This window comes from Bactrocera neohumeralis, chromosome 5 (assembly GCF_024586455.1).
Source record: "Bactrocera neohumeralis isolate Rockhampton chromosome 5, APGP_CSIRO_Bneo_wtdbg2-racon-allhic-juicebox.fasta_v2, whole genome shotgun sequence".
In the NCBI taxonomy this organism is placed as follows: Eukaryota; Metazoa; Arthropoda; class Insecta; order Diptera; family Tephritidae; genus Bactrocera; species Bactrocera neohumeralis.
The window spans coordinates 50,056,317-50,067,694 of NC_065922.1; positions in this window are offsets into that span (position 1 = coordinate 50,056,317).

An 11,378-nucleotide genomic window follows, 5' to 3' on the forward strand; every position below is an offset into this window, starting at 1 on the left:
ATCAACCTCAGCCGCAACTATCGTAACCAGCGCATAGCTATTCTCAGCGATAGTCAAGCGGCACTAAAAGCGATCTCATCGTACGAGACCAAATCGCTTTTAGTAGAAGAATGCATAGGAAGGCTAAACCGCCTGTCCCTGTGCAACCGGGAACTGCACCTAATTTGGGTACCAGGGCATAAGGGAGTAGAAGGGAACGAGAAGGCTGACGAGCTGGCCCGCACGGCGGCAGCGTCCAAGATGTGGGGACCAGAGCCGTTCGTAGCAGCAGGACCCCACATTCTTAAGGAGCTGCTCCGCACGGAGGAGAGAGAGGAGAGAGAGCGGCACTGGCGGCAAGCAGCAAGTATGCGCCACGCCAAGCTGCTCCTAGGAGGATATAACCTCTCCAGGTTTAAGGAATTAATTAACCTCCCCCGTGAGAAATTCCGAATCTTCGTCGCAGTCTACACAGGGCACTGCAAGCTCAGGAAGCACCTGTCCAACATGGGCATGGTCTCCTGTGCTAACTGCCGGTTCTGCGACCTGGAACAGGAAACACCAGCACACCTTATCCTAGATTGCACAGCAATCTGTGGAAAAAAAGGCTTAAGGCCCTGGATTCCATCTTTATCAGCAGGGATCACATCACCTCACTAGCGCCCGGCAAACTACTGGAATTTTTCAGACTGCTGGGGCTTTGGGAGGTCATGTGATACAGGAGAGGGCACAATAGACCCAAGGTCGCGGTGCATAACCTCAATAATATTCTTATCTTATCTTAGATTCTCAAACGTGCCACCCAATATTTTGGGATTGATTTTATCGACCAAAATGTTGAGGTCTAGTCTGTTTTCTTTCGTCTCTGTACGGCAGTACAGGTCCTCAAACGTGACACCCAAAATTTTGGGCTTGTTCATTGTCGGTGTTTTAATGTAATCCTCAAAAATTTTGAGGTCTAGTCTGTATTCCTTTATCCAGTTGGTACATATTGTTGCTCTCGAATTAGAAGGGGAGATTTTTAAGCTCCTTATAGTGAAAAAGCACGAAAGGTCAATGAGTGACATTATCGCTCAGTTATAATCTATTGTGTTCTTGATTGGCTGTGCCAAAAGCTTTTGAGAAGTCCAACACTACTCGGTTGGTCCGTTTATGACGATAAATCCTGTGGGGAGCTGTGCACTTCTCGGAAATCAAGTTGGTGGTCTGCCAAGCTCAAACGGTGTGTGAAGATCGGGAGTCTTCACTATTATGAAGAGAAGAATTTTAGGGCGATAAGGTTTGCCTTAATGGAACATTGTGTTTTTTGTATATTAATATTTTATGATCTTGAATGAATAATAAAATTGTTATGTGAATATACTCAACAGATTCAATTTCAAACATTTTAATCAAAATTTTAAAATTAATGACGAAATTTGCAAAACTAAGCATAGCAGCACTTTCTAAGTTGAAAAAATTGATGCTAGCAAAAAAATTACGGCGTAACTTTTTTATTTAACTTGAATAAATAATAAATCGATATCGAAAATTTTGCATTGTGATCTTTTTGCATTTCATATACAAAAGAAAAATAGTGGAAATCAAACGAAAAGTTAGAAGAACCTAGAAAATAAGAAACAATACCACCATTTAAGTAAACTAAAATTTTTGAAAAGAAAAAATATTTCAACAAAAGGCAAAATAAAACTTTTCCAAGAGCTTTGTTCTTCGCTTTTATCACACAGGTGGTTCCTGGTCTCTATAATACCAAAATTATCAACAGTATCAGGAAAGACAATTGACACAACAAACGCAGGTTCAACAACAGAATTATCAGTTAAATCGCCAAAGTTCCGGCTAAACTTTTTGCAAGAGCAAATTTGAAAACTTTCGAACAATATTCGGTAGGAAAATGAGATGAAGTTTCTCTTTATCGGGTATGTATGTACATACATGTAGGTTTATTTGCCTGTGAAATATACTTATAATTTCCATACACACAACGTTTTACCAGATGTCTCTAAATATCAAGAAAAATACTACTATTACCAGTATTTGTAATCAATCGAATTTTTTTTTAAATTTCACTAATTAAAAAGTGGGAGTTTCTTTATGAAAATATATCACATTTTTAACTTCAGATTCTGATTTTGTATATTTGGAACATGATTTATTTATTCCAAGATTTATGAAACATGATAACGCGTCAATCAATTGCTTTCGAGATTACAAGGTAGCTCTCGTGCAATTTTTAATCTAAGAATTACAATAGTCAAGGTTCAGTGTATGTACGTAACTATATGTAAGTTTTCTCATTTTTTAAGAGTCTGCAAAATTTTGAATTCCCTTGATCTCGTAGCCAATCTCCAGAATGCCCACCAAAAAGAGGTCTCTGGCGATGAAAAAGATTTGTTTGCTTAAATTTAACTCAAATCCAAAAACTAAATAATTTTATTATTACTATAAATGAATTCAAGTAATGAATTGAGTATTAGTAAAAATTTTTATTTTTGAATTTGTGTTATTGCGAAGCACAAATTAGTTTTTAGGGAGCTGATTACACTAAGTTAAAAACATGAAAAAATACCCGAAACTGTTCGCCGGATTACCTCAAATTTTCGAAAAATACTTCCTTTTTGTAAGAGTTCTTAACGACGTTGTCTAATATGAGGTCATGTACTAAGACTTGAGAATCTTGTGTGGAACCTTTTTGACTTTCTCCTATTTTGTAAGCTTTATATCTTTGGTCATACAGGTGAACCCACTGGAAACGTAATAAATCAGCTTATTACATTTGTGCTTTTTTATTTTTATAGTATAGGGAAGCATTCAAAATCCGAGGTGTTCAACTTTAATCCGCTAAACCTAACCTACTCCCGATTCATGTCTCTCCCACGGAATCACCGGATTAGGTATTACTTCAAGACAAGACATTTTATTTAAGTCTCTTCTATTGTACGATATGAGTGACTCCTAAACTATTGTAAGTTTCTTGGTTTTAGCTGACAGCTCTTCATTTACCTGAGAACTTACACCCCATATCATGCAGCATAAATAATATGCTGCAATACATATAAACATATACACATACACATACTATATATTTAGTTATTTAAGATAGTTTTCTAAAATACTATATAAACAATGAAAATATCAAAATAAAATCAGAATGAAAGATTTCTTACTCAAGAAAAGACTTTTCATTTCCCCCCACTAGTGGTAAGGTTTGACAAAATCTTTATTGAGTTATAACAATGAGTTTGGAACAGATACATTCTAAAGCTTCAATGGCCACTCTAAATTTGGGTTAGGTGGTAATTCAGGCCTCCATGTCAATTGTCTATCCACGAATGAATGTCTGGGATCAGTCTGTCCATCGACTTTTGGATGAGAATTTTAATAAAACCATATTGATCCTCTGACAATCCGTCGCCTTTTTGGGTTGCTCACTCCAAGTGGGCTCTTTGTATGCTTTCCTAAACTTTTCTAATTGTGTCAAGCATTTGCAAAGGTCGATATGAAGGTTCTGCCGGTAGACTTTTAAGTTTTGGAAGTAGAACAAAACGCCGCACCTTTACGGGTAAGGGAACACTTCTTCTATTATACACGCTTTGTACATTTTTACAATTTTTAAACAGGCTTTTATAGTCGTGGCTCCCTTTAGGGCTCTGTTGAGTACACCATCTATTCCAGACGCCAGTGGTTTTTAATTTTTTTAGCTATAATTAATATTTAATCAACAGTGACCAACAAAGGTGGTTCGGCATCCACGTTTCGTAGCTTAGTGTATGAGTTAGGGTGTTGTATCGAAAATAATGGGCCGACTACTCTTCACATAAATTATGCTCTATTAGGCTGCTGGGTCTTCGCTTATCTGGTTACACTGCAGTCGACGTCTGCCTGAGTGACAGAGTTTTCTGAGCGTTGCTATTTCGTCGTCCCACCAATACACTGGTTAAAGGTTATTAAGGTTGTTGTGCTCCGCATAGCTGCGCCGCAATTCTTTTCGTACTGCGGATACCATGTGAGCGGTTTCTGCGCTTGGTGCCTTTGCCGCACTCTAGAATTTCGCAAACATGTCAGCATCGAACTCTTTTTGCCTCTAGCTTCAGTTTTGATAAGTATTTCCCATTTAATGCGTCTGTCCAGTGTGTCAATATCAAACAATAAATCTATCAAAGAACCTTTATTTCCTTTTTTGGTATATATTTTTCGTGCTACTATTTATTAGCGTGAGCTTCGTTTAGCTCTATAATTCTAAGACAAGATGCCCACAATGGTTTGAAATTCTGCTGCCCTAAGTAGTAGACCATGCGTTGAAGTCGCCCGTTATTATTATCGGCGACCCAAATTTGTCTCGCACACTCGTTTTCAAGCATGGGGCATCTCTGTGACGTCATAGTGGCGACTTTTGCGAAAACATCTTCACAAGATCAAATTGAGGCAAAAACGAAAGCCGCTTGACCACCAGAATCGTCGTATGTTCGTGAATTGGGCTTAGCAACAACTTAAAAATGATCAGGGTTTCATCGAGAAATCATCTTCAGCGATGAGGCTCATTTTTGGCTGAAAGGCTTCGTCAGTAAGCAAAATATGCATTATTGGTCAGGCGGCAAGCCACACGTACTCCATGAGTCACCATTGCATCCCGAAAAATTACGGATTGGTGCGGTTTATGGGCCAGCGGCGTCATTGTGCCGTACTTCTTCCATGATGATGATGATAGACCGGCACGTTACTGTGAATGGAAGTGATCAATATCACAATCGATTTATTGAAAACCAAGTTTGGTAAACGTGTTATCCCACGAAATGGCCCAGTCAGTTGGCCGCCTTGGTCGTGCGATTTGCCACTGTTAGACTATTTCCTGTGGGGCAAATCTTTGGTCTAGCGTCTGGACTTCTGGACTTTTGCAAGCGCTCCGGCGGTGGTCATGCAAAATAAATCGAGTTTCATACATAATGGCATCGAATGTACTTTCACAAGAATAAATAATTTCTTTAATACCCTAAACCGTTTTTGTTTTATTTAAAAAAAAAAACGCTCTTGTTGAAAACCCCGTTAAGAGTACACTGTTTTCAAACTTTTAGTTAAAGATCTAGACATCGTAAGCAGTGAAGAAGCATATAAGTATATTCAAACTGTTTTAACATATCTCATTAAATATATCAAAAAGGGTTCAAAAACTCTAACAGCTGAGCGGTATCAGAACGATAACCAGGATTAAAATACCTCTAAAGCAGACCGGGATGTAGGTCTGTACTTTTAACACCCGGAGGGATGGACTCAAAAAATCGAAAATATGAAAATAATTATTTTAACTGTTTTGGTAAGCAATTTGTTAATACTTAATAGTAGGGGAAGGTGGGGAATCCCGGGCCAGCGCGATATTTTTTTCTCTAGTATAGGTTGACAGCTGCAACCAACTGTCATCGGCTCGTCTCATACTAAGCTCAGTTTCTATATAGCACTCGAGCTGTGAACACGTGTTATAACCTCTCTGCGACAACAAAAAGAAATTCGACACTCCGAAAGTTTTTTTTCAACTCTGTGTACAGTTGATTTTTTTCACATTTTCCAATACATTCATCCAGGTAAATATGTTTATAATATTAGTTGAGCCTTTAGCCTTCGACACACAAAAGAAATTTTGCACGAATTTACATTGTGTTCATTATCCACCGCCATTTTGCAAATATGAGCGTTTGGGGAATCTCGGTTGCCCGTTGAAATTGGGCACACCTGCGCCGAAATCAAAACGTGGCCGCAAGACAATGGAGTCAACGATTTTGACATCGCCTGAGGTTGTCGCAGATCTGCGTGACAAGGCCGAAAAAAAGCGGCAAAAATTGACGAAGGCAGCCGATGAACCAGCAGCCAAGAAACAAAAAGGCCGTGGCAAATCGAAGACGCCACGGAAGAGAAGCCCGTCTCCGACCGAAACCGACATCGAAGAGGACTTCGATTTTTGCACGATTTGCAAGAAAAAGATGCCGAAGCACGAGAATCGTCAAAACACGGCCCATTGCATCGTTTGTGATCGAGGGGTTCACTTGAAATGTGCCGGACCGAACCCGAACACTTACACCTGCATCCACTGCGAGTCGGAATAATTTTTTTCGCCAATTCCTATTTTTCTTATTATTTATGAATCTCTCTCTCATTTCCATTAATAAATAAACGTTTTTCATCGGTAACAATCATGTTTTAATCGATTTACAGACTGGCCCGACATTCCCAAAAATTTTTCAAAATCGCAAAATCAGGTGTTTTGCGCCAATGGCTATAACTTTTAAATTTTTGTAGAATTTTATCAAACCAATGTTATCAAAAGTAAGGTTACGACTCGCACTACAAATCCATGCTTTGGAATTTTCACAAAAAATAACTTTTATCTGACTTTTTAACCGAAATCAAAACGTGGCCCAACATTCCCCTACTAGATTAAGTAAAAGATTGCACTAAGTCGTTTTAAAAATCAAAGACACATGCAAACTCTCCGGGCAAACTCATTATGCACAGTTAAAAAGTAATCAAAAAATACTTAAAGCCGTGCTAATCGCAGATTAGATCCTGAGGTAGGCCCGGCCGAGCGAAGCATTAATAGCATATAAAATACCTAGGTAAGGGCAGTTGAACAAAGTTTTAATACTGTTCAGCATAGGGTTAGGCGAAAAAATTCTCAAATTTGCTCTGAAGAGCAGTAGTGAGTGGCTAAAAGATATTAAAAAAAATTGAGATAGTAATCCTGAGTTTAGGAATTTAGAGCGCATGGAAAATTCTCAAATTTGCTCTGAAGAGCAGTAGGGAATGGCTAAAGGATATTAAAAAAAAATTGAGATAGTAATCCTGAGTTTAGGAATTTAGAGCGCATGGAAAATTCTCAAATTTGCTCTGAAGAGCAGTAGTGAGTGGCTAAAAGATATTAAAAAAAAATTGAGAAAGTAATCCTGAGTTTAGGAATTTAGAGCGCATGGAAAATTCTCAAATTTGCTCTGAAGAGCAGTAGTGAGTGGCTAAAAGACATTAAAAACAAATTGAGAAAGTAATCCTGAGTTTAGGAATTTAGAGCGCATGGAAAATTCTCAAATTTGCTCTGAAGAGCAGTGAGTGGTTAAAAGATATTAAAAAAAAATTAAGATAGTAATCCTGAGTTTAGAAATTTAGAGTGCATGGATGATCAAATACAAAGAGAACAAGCAAGACGATTTTTAGAAATAAGAAGACAGGAGTCAAAGAGAAACGCGTTGCCGACAACTTATCAGGAGGAGGGCGAGGGAAGAAATATTGAATCAGGGACGTCGTTGACAAAGTCAGATTTGTCTACGTTTGCCTACTAAACAGGCAAACTAAAAACGAAAGGCATTCGCAAAGTATTAGATTAATGAGAGAAAGTATATATATAAAATATATATGGTTGTAGTAAATTGTTCATAGTGGAAATGTAACAGATTTCATATTCATTTAATTTCAAAATATAAAAAAGGGACCTACATACGTATTTTAATCTTTCGAAACTATTGCCTAAGGTTACCCGAATGCTGCATCAGCCTTCTTTTAATGCAAAGATTTCCTTCTGGTAACGGAAGTTGAAAATTCAGCACTAATACTAGATTCTTTGAAAGGCTTAAGGCCAATTAAAGAACGCCTAAAAATTACCATTTATGACCATGCGTCCTTTTGGGTACCAAGGTCAGAGTTTGCATAAAGGTGTTATTATTAATTTTCGATACTCCTCTGCATTGTCAGTACAATATAAGCATTAAAGAGAACTAGATTTCCGAATTTAATAACCAAGAGAAAGTTCTTTTTAGTGCATCTGCCGAGGATAGCAGATTGGTTCAATCTTTTCCTGCGGAACAGGCTCCCGATATTAACTTTTCAGTCATTCGTACTGTAATAGTACCTGTACCTGTAGAGCTAAATCCAGGCGATTAAAAAAATCGGTAGGAAACTTGTACTATAACCATTTACCATCAATTGCTTACCCTAGAGGAAGCGGAGGACAACTGATGAATATCATAAACCGGCTCAAGACCGCCGGCTTGGAATCAGCGACGCACGAAATATTAGTGGTACGATGAGTGGGCGTAAGAGAGTTGATACCATAGTAACATGTATTAGTTAGCAAATCATAAAGTCGAACCCTAATCTCACCTACCTGAGAGTTAGCTGGTATTGCAGACTCAAATTTAAGCAGAGTTTAAGCGCCACACATATCAAAGAGGCGCAGCCTGTGTCTGCAATCGCTATAATAATTATTTATATGCCGGGCCCTTGGCAACAAGTGAGCAAGCGACGACGTAACTCAATCAATTTATATGTGACGCAAAGTTGGTCTCAAATAAAAGGTCCACTAAATTTTTAATTCCAAATTTGGAATATATTAATTTTTTAATGAAAGAAATCACAACCCTGCATATACATACATATACATAAGTAAGTCTAATATGAAAACTTTAAAAGAGACTACTGTGCCTAGTATTATGCAGCAAAAAAATTAAAGGTTAATATTTAAGATCCTAAAAATTGGGTAGTTGAAAAAATCTTTTTGTATTTCTGATCAAATTTAAACTACTTTTTTATATTTATATTAACAAATAAATAAACAAGTATGAACCATTTTGGTCGACAACTTTTTGCCATTTTTCCGCTTGAGACATTATTCCATCAGTGTAAAACTTTCATCAGTGTAAATCGAAATTTTCAGAATGGAAGCGAGCGAATCATTGTCGTGCTACGCGTTCTGATACAGCATCGTCTCCGTAAACTTCACATATTTCATTGATGGCTTGCGTGGCACTCTTCCCGTTTTATACAAAAATTTCAAAATATAGCGAATTTCTTCATTATTTTCACTCAATTTTGAACAGCTGTAATATCTATTGACAAAATACGAAAAGACTTTTTCGGCTACCCAATATATACGTTACCGAAATTAAAGCCTATACATATATTAAATAAACATTGTAAATAAATAAAGAAACAGAAAAGCATACTAAAAAGTGCTTGGTTCCACTGCTCTTACGATTCTGCATTTCAGACTTTCAGCAGAAGAGTGAACATTTCCTCAATCCACTGCCGGTTGCGCTGTGTTTCCACTGGTTTACCACCGCAATCAACAGCAACAACACCACCAAAAATATGCAGCAACACTCATAGAAGCATACATTTCAGCAATAGCCAGCGGCTGGCGGTGCGAATTGTAGCCGTTCCAACGCAATGTGTTTGTGCGCATTGAGTGGCGCAACGCCGGAAAGTATGCAATGTGTTTGTTTTAACTCGGGTCCTTAGGATAAATTACATTTACATTTGGTGGTCGTCTGTTGTTTTTATTTTTAAGCTGTTGTTTACGAATTTTTTTCGCTACATTTCTGCTATTTTTATATTTTTTTATTAATACTTGCGCATTTTTCATTAAAAAAAATTGTTTGCCTTCCTTTTTAAGTGGCGGAACGCAACATAACATTTCATTTTCGATTTTGCTGGCGTTCACTCGCAGCGGCATAAGCTCTGGTCATTTTGGTTCGCGTCTTAGTGGTCCATTTAATTTTAGAGTTCTCTTCTCCGCTGCGGTTTTCGGCCTCTTTGGGTTTTCATGATTTTGGAGGCTATTTCCCAATTTATGCTCTACTTTCTCAATTCACAATGCCCTCCGCAAATTTCACATATGTCATCACTCACGCTGTAAGTCTGCTATTACAAAGCAGCTTCTTCCATAACTGTATGAAACACCCATGACACTCTGAGTGTACAAATTACGTAAATGGAAAGAAAGCAACGTCGGTAAGATTTTATTTCACGTAATTTTTCGCGTACCATACTTCAGCATCAGAGAGCGACTGACTTGAAAACTCCAGCCTGCAATATTTTGTGTAGCCGGTTTAAAGTGCTGCATAGTTTTTTTGAATTTTTTCGCATGTGTAAGACAAGAGTTCTTCGAAGAACATTCGTGCATTAAAAACTGTTCCCAAATATTTAAGGGCTGGTTGTTATACTAACACCTTTAATGCTGAATTTATCAGTTTCACGGGGTTTTCTGCTAGTAGTAAGCACGACTTCAGTTTTGCTCTCTGAAAGAGTAAGCCCATACTTTTATTCCAAATCCTTTTTAACGACTTTGTTGCACTGGTTATCGTAAGAATATTCCCTCACCTGCTAATCCTATGATCTGAACATTTTGGGTACTTTTTGTGGCAGTACTTCGCCGTCCATTATGTTCCAAAGTATCGGTCCGAGTACAGATCTACAGATCTCCGTGGTACACCTCCACTGACTTTATATTCCTTATGGCTTATATAGTAACTCAAAATTCTTTCCTTGAAATAACTGACAATTGTATAGTTATGGTCGGGAAGCACAGATATGCCTTCAATATTGAACAATTTTCAGCTAATAGCCCTTTCAGCCATCCACGATTGGATGTTCGGTATAAGTTTGTCAGCGCTTTTCTCACATTTTAGTAATGATATTTCTCCCTTTGGTCTGTATTGATGTCGCTGATGACTAATTTAACAGCTCAAGTTCTTCTCTTTGAAAGGCTTACTGGCTTACTGGATATAGTTCGGAAAGTACGGATTCTCTGTTTGCCGAAATTGTATGTAATGCATTTATTCGCCTAACGTTTGATTTATTGTAGCCACATGCAATATAATCTATCTAAATTTATGCGTGAAGAAATCGCCGACTGGAACGCACGCAGCGTTCCATCTTTCTCGAAAAACCATATATGATTTTAATTGCTTTACGTGCCTTGTACTCCAAGTGCTCCTTAAATTTAAGCATTTAGTCTAATATTACTTCCAAATACTTCAGTTGCAAAATAGTCTCACACTTTCCTAGTGCTTATGAGCAAAACTTTTGTCCTGTGACGGAATGGAGCGCAGGGGAACCATTGGCGCAGAAAGTTTTTGCGGAAGCTGTGGGGCTGGTGCTTACTGCTACCATAATAAGGTAATTAGTGTAAGCCACTAATTTCTCAGGTTCTTTGGTCCCATCATATATCAAGTTCCATAAAAGAGGATCTAAAACCAAGCCCAGAGGTGGTCCACTCGAAATTGAGTTGTTCTTGATACTCTCGTCATAAAAGAGGATCTAAAACCAAGCCTTGTGTTAGTCCACTCGAAGCATCAAGAGTAGCTCGCGCCTTGATGAATATCAATCGTCTGTTTTCAAATTAGCTCATTATGATATTTATAAGATATTAGGCTAAGCGTATTTCTTATTGCACTTTAATTATATTTCGCCATTTAACTGAGTTGAAAGCATTCTTCACATTCTGGGTAAATTGGCGACATTAGTTTTTAGTCCCACCTTTGCAGTTTTTGTTGTTGTTGTAACGGGTACTTAATCCCCATTAGAATGGTAAGGATTAGAGTAGTTGTCATCCACGTTATCTAGCGGTAGGTCCAGGAAAA